Source organism: Agrilus planipennis, unplaced genomic scaffold (assembly GCF_000699045.2).
Source record: "Agrilus planipennis isolate EAB-ADULT unplaced genomic scaffold, Apla_2.0 scaffold256, whole genome shotgun sequence".
Lineage (NCBI taxonomy): Eukaryota > Metazoa > Arthropoda > Insecta > Coleoptera > Buprestidae > Agrilus > Agrilus planipennis.
The window spans coordinates 182,286-191,846 of NW_020439045.1; the positions used below are offsets into that span (position 1 = coordinate 182,286).

At 31.8% G+C, this 9,561-nt stretch overlaps 2 long non-coding RNA genes across 3 annotated transcripts in view; both read right to left on the reverse strand.

The window, feature by feature from the left end:
- LOC112905111 overlaps window positions 1-900 on the reverse strand; it is a 3,741-nt gene extending 2,841 nt beyond the window's left edge. Inside the window, exons 1-2 of the long non-coding RNA XR_003231566.1 lie at window positions 803-900; window positions 538-645 (exon numbers count right to left, since the gene is read on the reverse strand). This is a non-coding gene — a long non-coding RNA (uncharacterized LOC112905111). The remainder of the gene's footprint in view (window positions 1-537; window positions 646-802) is intronic.
- Window positions 901-1,069: 169 nt separating this feature from the next.
- LOC108741181 lies at window positions 1,070-9,263 on the reverse strand. 2 transcript variants are annotated; one of them, XR_003231565.1, is made up of 4 exons: window positions 9,135-9,263; window positions 3,227-3,313; window positions 1,336-1,444; window positions 1,070-1,173 (listed from the first exon to the last, which is right to left on the reverse strand). It is a non-coding gene; the product is annotated as an uncharacterized LOC108741181 (long non-coding RNA). The 2 variants fall into 2 exon arrangements; XR_001938467.1 differs by lacking the exon at window positions 9,135-9,263 and adding an exon at window positions 5,671-5,848.
- Between the last annotated feature and the right edge of the window lie 298 nt (window positions 9,264-9,561).

Here is a 9,561-nt window from a genome sequence, read left to right on the forward strand (position 1 = left end):
ATTATTACTATTATAGTATTATACATACAGATAACAATAAATAAAAAACTTGGAGTGTAAATTCAAATTCAGTGAAGAGTAAGGTTTTATTAACTGTAAAAGGTACTACCTGGGTTTCGACTTAATTGCCAGGCTTTTTTAAAATTAGTTTTCGTTGTTAATACACTATTAATTAAATAAAATGGTGTGGTTTGCTATTCAGGTATGTATTATCAACACAGAACAAATTTTAACGCAAATGTAGACATATATAAAACAATAAATAATTATTACAAAAAATTGAAAGTAATATATAAACAGCACAGATACAGATTTTAATAATTTAAAGTACTTATTAATTTATCTCTGCATCTTTTATTGTTAATACACTGTTTTCAATTATTTACAATTATTTATTACCTCATCTATGTAAAGAACTATTATGAAAAAGACTCACTAAGGTGAAATGCTGGCTGTCGCTTTTACAATAAAAATTTTTTTAACCTATACTGGCTTTGAATCTACACTCCAACTGAAAAAAAATATTGGAAAACTCACCATTATGGTCGAAGTCCTTTTGCCAGTTTCCTCTCAGCCAGGGAATAAGGACGCCGAATCCTCCTCCTTCACAGTAGTAGGATGGAAGACCAATAACTTCTGCGACATCTGCAAAATATTCAAATATTAATTTCCAAAATCTTAAATTCATTGTCTTTCGACAAATAGTATGTATCACCAAAAAATAATAAAAAATTGAGATGGAAGTATAACTAATAATGACAATTTTAATCTTATATTTTACGTATGTGATTGGAAAACTTACCCCATTATGGTTGAAGTCCTTCTGCCTGTTTTCTCTCAGTAAGGGAATAAGGACGCTTAATCCTCCTCCTTCACAGTAGCAGGATGGAAGACTTCTGTAACATCTTCAACATAATCAAATATTATTTTTCAAAATCTTTAAATTCATTGTATTTCTATAAATAGTATGTATCACCAAAAATGAATTAAAAATTATGTTGAAAGTATAACTAATAATGACAATTTTAATATAATATATTACGTAAATTATTGGAAAACATACCTCATCATGGTCGAAGTCCTTTTGCTAGTTTCCTCTCAGCATAGGAATAAAGAAACTGCATCCTTCTCCTTCACAGTGGTAGGATGAAAGACCAATAACTTCTGCAACAACTGCAAAATATTCAAATATTAATTTCCAAAATCTTTAAATTTATTCACTTTTCACAAATAGCAGCTGTTATCAAAAAATATTTGAAAATTGAAATAAAATTGTAATGAATAAATACCGCAGATACTAATCTTATACATTAAGTAAATGATTGAAAAGCATACCATCATAATCAAAGTCCTTTTGCTAATTTCCTCTTAACATGGGTGTAAAGGCGTTGTAACGGACTTTCTCCAGGATCGTAAGATGGAGAGCCAATGATTTCTACAATTTCTGCAACAAACTGAATGATTAGTTTCCAAAATCTTTAAATTCATTGTTTCTTTACAACTGTTTAAAACTGAAAATTACAAGATATTGTGGTGTGGTAATAAATTCTTATAATCCAAAATTCTTAGAAAACGATTCGAAAAATTTCACTTATTAGATCAACCCAAACCTAAAAAAAACTTTGGATTCCATTTCTTTCTCTTATTACAATATGTAAAAAAAAACGGAAACAAAATTGGTTTGTAAACGGTTGATGTTGATTTTACATCAATAAAATTATATGCAACAACCCTATTTTGGCTCTGATCTTTNATAAGTTATCGTTAATCAAAACCTTACAATCCAACAAGCGACAGAAATTGTAACAGTTCCGCCATACTGATGAAAACGACCTATCTCAATTCAATTTTTATCCAGCGTCATTATCTGGTACCAGGCCGGAAATAAAAATACCTATTTTTATCTTGCATTTAAATACTTTTTGAAAAAAGCAGTTTGTATTTTATTTGAAATATTTTTCCAAACGTATTTTCTATTTGCAAAATGCAAAATACGTTTTCGCCGTTAAAAGTTTTGCTAATATCACCGATCAAATATTATACAAAATGATGAATGAAAGTTGCTCACATTGGCTAATGAAGGTATTAGAAGCTTAAAAAGGCAACAAAGAGACATTCCATGAATGCCTTCTAATTCTTTAACTGTGGTGTGCTAATAAATGCATATACTCCAAAACGATCGAAAAACTTTACTTATTAGATGAAGCCAAAGCTAAAGAAACTATGGATTTCATTTCTTTTTCTTATTACAATGTGTAAAAGATCAGAAACAAAATGGGCTTGTAAATATTTTGATATTAAATGATTGAAGATGATTTTACATCAATAAAATTATTTGCTAGGCTATTTTGGCTCTGTTCTTTCACGCTAAGCAAACTATTTTGGCGTCAGTGTCTTTTTTCCAATTAAAACCGTGACAAAGTATTATACAAAAGAATTATTTGTTGTTTAACTGAAGAAACTATAACATAAAGATAGAAAAACTATATCTCAATCACTTCAAACAGAAAAATATGAATAATACTCAATCTTCTCATCTTGTGATATAATGCAAATACCACTATTGACCTAGAAAAACTCCGAAATGCCTGCAGTTTTCATAAAAAATATGTTATACTTAAGTAAATGTAGAAAATTAAATAGGCACTGCAAAAAAGTATTTATTTGAAAAAAGTATTTTGAAAATACATATTTTGCATCTAGCATTAAAATACAAAAGGAAAATCTATTTTATTTTGTTTAAATACTTTAAAAAAAGACATTCTGCACATCTCTGCATAGATTTTACCACAAATAAAAGATTCAAAACTAAACATCGTGTTTGCTTGTATAGTTTTTTCCATGATATAATTATTTTAAGAGATTAAGCAATCTAAACTAGATTAGGTAATAAAGCTATTTATTTATTTACAATAAATCCCAACGCTTCATTCCTTATTTATTTATTTATTTGTGATGCCGTTAAACATACATAAAATATCCAAATATGACTAATACAAATCTCAGGGTAAATAGCTTTGCAATTACTTCCAAATAAGCCCCAAGTTGGGATTCATTGTAAAATGAATTCAGGCATTTTGTGTTTAAGAAATTATACTGAGTAATAAGTACTACAAAACGTACAAAATTTTATTGAATACGATTACAAGTTAAGTAAGTTAGAGGCGAGTCATTACGTCAATCATAATCAATGATAAAGTGGATAATGCAACTAATGAAAACTTACCATCATATCCTTAATCGGTTCATGGTTTCTTTCTTAACCAGGAAACACGAACCCCCTACATGGCATTGTCAACGGATATTAACATTGCTGTGAACAAAATCAATCGTTAGTCTTTTTACAAATTTCTTAAACATATTTATAAGTAAAAAATATACTTTTACGAAAAATTAGTTATGGTGGTTCTTACAACATTATTATCGGTTAAAACTGAGTAGCAAATTTAAAAATATAACTCATTATGATACCAGGAAAACAGGGGTGGAACTGCATAATAAGTAATATAAGGGTGAAAGATAGTAATCGTAAATGAATTCATGCGAGGATTAAATAAAGTATAGGTGAAATCATTACGATTGGAATATCTGTATGATTAGGGTAAATAAAGTAGTAAATTATAGTCACAGCGAATAAGTGCAATAAATTCATGAAAGAACGCTTGAGGGTGAGAATGTCAAAGTAAAAGAACGAATAAGAATATTGGTTGAAATACATCCAACGAAGGGAGTACGAGTACGTAATGGTAAAAGATAGTAACCGTGAATGAACGTATGCGAGAGTTGAAAAAAATTTAGGTGAAAAGATTAAGATTGGAATATCTGTAGTAGATAGGGTATACAAAACAGTTAGAGTGTCAATAAAAAGGTGCAAGAAATGCATGAAAGAACGAAGGTGATAATGTAAAGACTAAAGTACAAATGAGAATTAGGGTAAGAATGGGTGAAAAAAGAGAGAACGTGCGAGAGCGAATAAAACAGTAATTTAAGTATAAAAGATAGTCGTCGAGATTGAACGCAAGGTAGGGTTAAAGAAAATAAACGTTAAGGGATAAGTCTGGGCAGATGTATATAACAAAGTGTGTAAGAAGGCAAATAAGACTGTCAACAAAAGAATACAATGCTAATTTTTGTGCTGCAGAAGCCTTAAAAAAGTCATCTAACAGTGTTTTAGTGTCAATATAATAAAAATCATTTCCAAAAAGTGCAAAACATCCACCCACTATTAAGCCTACGCGCTACCTGTAAGTTAATCGCCGATATCCCGTATTTCAGTACACCGCGTCATGCCGGAGCATGTCGAGATGTATTGAGAGTACGAGAAAGCGACGTGTTAACTATACAGGAAGAACGAAGTATTAATCGTAGGCTAGTAATATAGGCCGGGCCACCGGCAGCTTCCCAGCTGCATACCCCGCTATTTGCACAGTTAAGGCGCCCTCCGTGTGCAGCGGGTGTACTACAGCCAGATCTCGCATACCGTATTACTACTTACCTGTGTCATGCCTGAGCGAAGTATATGTATCTGCTTTCTTGCTTCAATGTGCGGTGAGCGTTTAAAAGTAAAGATATTTTTAACAACAAATATTAAAAATATAAAACTAAAATATTTACACAAAGCCCCTATCGATATTTGAAAACGATTTGTAGAGTAAATTTTGCCTATATTACTTGTGAAGGCTGATAATCGCAGTTTTACTAAAATCGTGAAAAAGCACTTAATATTAATGCGAAAGGCCGAGAACTGTTGTAATGGTACTAGTTTACTGAACCGATAATCCATGCAAAAGCAACAAACCTACATGCAAACGAAAATCTTGGAAAAATCACCTATTCCACTTATAAATTTAAAACTTACCGAATAAAACTGATGAATGGATTGCAAAATATTCCATATTGTATTATAATGGTGCCATCGCTTTAGTACTAAACAAAATCACAAATACACACTTGCGAAAATGTTAGTTTATGATACAAAACAGTTTAGTTTCCACGTAAACAAGGCAATTTCCACGCAACTATCGGCGCTAACACACGATCTCAATGCTGTCTACGAAGGAACTGATGTGTGGCCGTGAATCGTAACAGGCGGTAACTGGTGACGTTATCGACGAGCTTNCATGTCGAGATGTATTGAGAGTACGAGAAAGCGACGTGTTAACTATACAGGAAGAACGAAGTATTAATCGTAGGCTAGTAATATAGGCCGGGCCACCGGCAGCTTCCCAGCTGCATACCCCGCTATTTGCACAGTTAAGGCGCCCTCCGTGTGCAGCGGGTGTACTACAGCCAGCATCTCGCATACCGTATTACTACTTGCCTGCCTCTTGCCTAAGCCAAGTATATGTATCTAGTTTCTTGCTTGAATGTGCGGTGAGCGGTTAAACATAAAGATATATTTAACGAAAAATATTAACAATATAAAACTAAACTTTTTACACAAAGTGCCTAATGATATTCTAAAGCGATCTGTAGAGTAACTTTTGCCTACATTACTTGTGAAAGCTGATAATAGCAGCTTTACTACAATCACGAAAAAACACTTAAATGAAATTAAATTTAATTAATATTACTAGTTTATTAAACACATTGTTTTTTAACATAAAATATATCTGTATGTAGCCCTAAAAATTTACAATATTCAATTTTAAACTAGCAATAAAGACTTACCGGATCAGACTATAAGTATACAAAACACATCTCATTATAATTGAACGTTCGCTTAAATTAATGTTAAATCACACCAAGATGCACAGTTTTTATAATATTTTCCACACCAATTCGGTAAATTTCCACGAAAACACACCAGATTTTCCGTAGCTCTCCGCGCAACATACTCAGTCGTACGGTTCAGTATTTACTAATAATACAGAGTTAAGTCGAATGTAAAATACAGCTGGCGCCCTCAGCAGCCTCAGTGCGGAGCGTTATTAAAATAATACACGACTTATGAAACAATAAAATTCCGGTGTAAAATTATCAAAATTCGTATGTGTATTCCTTCCAAACCCTTTGGTAATTTAATTATTTTATTTTGTCTATACGCAGTAACAATAGAAAATTCCCTTTAATTTGAAAGTTTTGATACAATTTACTATAATAATAATAACCAGTACAATATTTTATCCTTTGCAGCAGAAATTGCCAGGAGATGAAATAGATTAACATAAACTTTTCTGAGTTATGTTAAGAGTACTTTATTGTTATTATAGTAAATTGTATCNGAAAGTTTTGATACAATTTACTATAATAATAATAACCAGTACAATATTTTATCCTTTGCAGCAGAAATTGCCAGGAGATGAAATAGATTAACATAAACTTTTCTGAGTTATGTTAAGAGTACTTTATTGTTAGTAACAAAAATTAAATGTCGATAATTATACATGCACCTATTTGTAATATTAACACAAGAATTTTAAAGATGCCTACAATGGCAAACGATTTAATATTTCACATCAAATGTTCTAATATTCGTAAAGGACAAAACCTGAAGATAATAATTCATTGCCGTCGTCATCTAGAGATAACGAAACAAAAAAACAACTCATAACATTGAAGCTAAATTATGAACCAGATAATATTTGTTTCTACATTAACATTTTTATAAATAAATATTCATTACATACAGCAGGCCGATTGTTTTATAAAAACCTAGGTCGGAACTATTAGATACAGAAAGAAGAATGCCGCTATAGGATTACCCTTAACATAAATACTACAAGATCTAAATTTATTGCTGTAGAAGAAAAATTAAGGAGACAATTTGATTTGATTTATAATTGCAATAAGCCAAATAGGATTACGAGTAAAATCGCATTACTAGGAAAAGCTCTTCACTTTGTTCATTCCTATAGTTTGATAAATAATTAGGTACCCAATTACAAATTTTGGTTCTGTTAATATCACCTGTTATTATTACTATCTGTTTTCATTTCACACCCTCGGTTAAATGTCTCACGGGTACAAAATGCTGCAGAATCTAACAGTGCAATCTGATTGACGATACCTCCACCAATAAGCAAGTTAGGGGTGATTCACTGTTAAAACTCATTAAAATTTACTGTATTAAAAAAAGCGCATCTCAATTTCCGTTTAAGAAACAATCCATTTCACACCCTTGGTAACGTGTATCAGGGGTAGAAAATACGGCAGAATCCAACAGTGCAATCTGTTTGACGATCGCCCATCATATAAAAGAGTTAAGGGTGATTTACTATTAAAATACATGAAGATTTCCATTCTTAAAAAATCGCATCTAAGTTTCCGGCTAAAAAGCAATCCATTTTACACCCTCGGTTACATCTAGCAGGGGTAGAAAATGCTGCCGAATATAGCAGTGCAATCTGTTTGACGATCGCCCATCATATAAATGAGTTAAGGGTGATATACCATTAAAATACATGAAAATTTCCTGTTTTAAAAAAGCGCATGTAAGTTTTCGGCTAAAAAACAATCCATTTCACACCCTCCACTAAATGTATCAGGGGTAACAAATGCTGCAAAATCCAACAGTGCAATCAGTTTGAAGTTCGCCCCTCATATAAATGAGTTAAGGGTGATTTACTATTAAAATACATGAAAATTTCCTGTTTCAAAAAAGCGCATCTAAGTTTTCGGCTAAAAAACAATCCTTTTCACACCCTCGGTTACATGTATCAGGGGTACAAAATGCTGCAGAATCTAACAGTGCAATCTGATTGACGATACCTCCACCAATAAGCAAGTTAGGGGTGATTCACTGTTAAAACTCATTAAAATTTACTGTATTAAAAAAAGCGCATCTCAATTTCCGTTTAAGAAACAATCCATTTCACACCCTTGGTAACGTGTATCAGGGGTAGAAAATACGGCAGAATCCAACAATGCAATCTGTTTGACGATCGCCCATCATATAAAAGAGTTAAGGGTGATTTACTATTAAAATACATGAAGATTTCCATTCTTAAAAAATCGCATCTAAGTTTCCGGCTAAAAAGCAATCCATTTTACACCCTCGGTTACATCTATCAGGGGTAGAAAATGCTGCCGAATATAGCAGTGCAATCTGTTTGACGATCGCCCATCATATAAATGAGTTAAGGGTGATATACCATTAAAATACATGAAAATTTCCTGTTTTAAAAAAGCGCATGTAAGTTTTCGGCTAAAAAACAATCCATTTCACACCCTCCACTAAATGTATCAGGGGTAACAAATGCTGCAAAATCCAACAGTGCAATCAGTTTGAAGTTCGCCCCTCATATAAATGAGTTAAGGGTGATTTACTATTAAAATACATGAAAATTTCCTGTTTTAAAAAAGCGCATCTAAGTTTCCGGCTTAAAAAACATTCCATTTCACACTCTCGGTTACATGTATCAGGGGTAGAAAATGTTGCGGAATGGAACAGTTCAATCTGTTAGACTATCGCCCCTCATATAAATGAGTTAAGGGTGATTTACTGTTCAAATACATGAAAACTTCCTGTTTTAAAAAAGGGCATCTAAATTTCCGACCAAAAATGTAATTCATTTCACACCCTCCGTTACATGTATCAGGGGTAGAAAATGCTGCAGAATCGAACAGTGCAATCTGTCTGACGATCGCCTTTCATTTAAATCAGTTAAGGGTGATTTACTGTTAAAATACATGAAAATTTCCTGTTGTAAAAAAGCGCATCTATATTTCCGATTAAACAGTAATCACAATTTTTCCACAATTACAATAAATACTAAAATTTGGTACTTAGTGAAGAATGGAACACTTTTTTTATTAATATTTGACTAATGAAATAGTTTTGAGAGAAGGTGCATCTACCGTTAATATTAATATTTGGTATAAATGCCCTTTTTAACTTAATGTTGATTTCACCTGTATGAAGACCGCAATATAATAATACAATTAATCTAATTGAAGGAATAACACAAAATTTTAAAATAAATTCTTACAAGTGTACCCTAATTGTCATGACTAGTATCAAGAAAATACAAACTCAAAGTGTAACTATTTAATAAAAATGATCATTTAATAATAAAAACTGAATATGAAATATAAGTATAGCCAAAAATCAGTATCTGAAGTGTGCTCAAATTAAACAATAGGATCAAGATTTTGTTAAATCACTAGAGAAAATAAAAAACAAAGCTACTTACCGAATTAAATTACTGGAATATAAAACACATCACTTTCTAATGGTGCACTTGTTATTATTTTCATCAAATCATAAACACTTTGAAGTTTATGAAGGTAATTTCGGCATAAAATCGTTTTATTTTCGCGAAAACGCGTTAAATGTTCCATAAAGCCCGCGCACTTTTCTCTTTACTGTTTGTGAATAAAACCAACAACAGAATCGTTGCTTTGCGGCCTTCAAAGAAAAAGACTACTAGCGCTATCGTAACCCATAGTACGAGAGATATTAAACTATCACTGGAGGCTACAAGGACATGTATAATGAGATTAAAAACAACGATTGCTTATATGAAATTCACATCAATTTGATACTGGAATGTCTTATTACAAACAGTAACAAGTTATGAATACAGTTTCATTTGATAGGGAACTTTTTACATCAGATAG